Below are 1,571 nucleotides of genomic sequence, written 5' to 3'. Positions count from 1 at the left end.
GGCAGGAAACTGGGAAGAGACAGGCAAGCAAAAAGCACCGATTTTTCGCCTCCTGAAGCTGCAGTCCCCTGGGATTTCTTCTGCTTGCTTTTATTTTCATTTTTCCCCTCTCTAGGACTCCAAGAGGCTGCGTTGCAGCGCATGGACTATTAGCAGATGGCTACTCTGAAGTCATTGATTTAGCCAAGGTAGTCTAACAGGGTAGTCTAACTTCTGGCAGGCTTGCAGACACTCAGCTTGGGATTTCTTTTGAATTGAGCTTGGATAACTGGAATTTAACAACACAATTTTGCATGTCTTCCACCACATTGAGCAAAAAAAGCCCACTCAAATATTTTACTTGCTTTATTTACTTACCTAAATCCCTCCAGCTCTTCTGCTTAAAAGACAGACCAAATCCCACTTTCTGATCACACAGATCTGCTTCTTTCGAAGCAGCTTTTTTAAAACTTGCAATGAAATTCCAAACTCATTTGATTGCTCACACCAAGAACACAGTTTTCAATACAACAGCCCTTTTTTTTTTTTTACATGGGATATTTTTTTCAGCTGAAAAACACATCGTGGGTGTTCATTTAGGGAGAAAGAAGTCCTGAGAGGGCCTCCATGCAATCAGTTGGTTTGTTTGCTCATTTTATTTCAGTGCCATCAAAGATGGACCAAGATTCATGTTTTTTCCATCATGACTCGAGCCCTAAAACTCAAGGGCACAAACTGCAAAGGTCTGGGGCTTGTGATGCCTCACAGGACACTCTTGGAATCACAGAACATCCTGGGTTGGAAGGGATCACAAGGATCATCAAGTCCAATTCCTTGGACTTGTCATTAGGTACCAGAGCTGGGGGGCCTTGGGACAGAATTTGCTTAAACCTTGCAGGATCCAGGAGTTGCATCCAGATCACGAAAGAGCAAAGGATTTTGCAATGGATCGAGGGGAAAGATGTTTCATTGCCATGAGAAGGGTTACAGTGAGCTCTGGGATGAGGATGGGACTGGATGGCTGAGGCCAAACACTGCAGTGCATCGAAATCTTGGCAAGCCCAGATTGCTCCTTTCTCTCTGATGTTTCTGGCTGTTGTAGGGATGAGAAATCAGAAACCTCAGATCTAGAGGAAATGAGCATCTTTTGTTATCTCCCTTTTATTTGAAGCATCAACACAGCATAACTGAGACAGTCCTCAACAGTCCTTCACAGGGCTCAAAATCTTTTATTTCATTTACCTTTCCTCCCCTTTCTTTTATTTGTTTCCTTTTCCATGCATTAAAGTTCAGTGCTTTAGGGGAAAAAAAAGGTTGTTGATTGAAAGTTTCTAAGTTCTGCTATGTATCTATGTCTTGTTAAACAAGATTTAATGAAAAAAAAATATTTAACCCCACCTAATCATCCTCTGAAATAGCATCGTTGTGTGATATTTTTGAAAATACACGTAATGAGTAATATTTATGGTCACAATTTTCTTTACCAAAACATGAAAATTTTGTTTATTTCTGTCTATTAAACTTTGTAATTTAATTCAGTTCTGCCATTTCCACAAAATTGTCTAAACAGGAAGGGGAAAAAAAAAAAAAAA

Source organism: Empidonax traillii, unplaced genomic scaffold (genome assembly GCF_003031625.1).
Source record: "Empidonax traillii isolate 1590-97213 ecotype Southwest subspecies unplaced genomic scaffold, ASM303162v1 scaffold1099:size633499, whole genome shotgun sequence".
Taxonomy (NCBI): domain Eukaryota; kingdom Metazoa; phylum Chordata; class Aves; order Passeriformes; family Tyrannidae; genus Empidonax; species Empidonax traillii.
Note: the sequence above shows the minus strand (reverse complement) of the source record.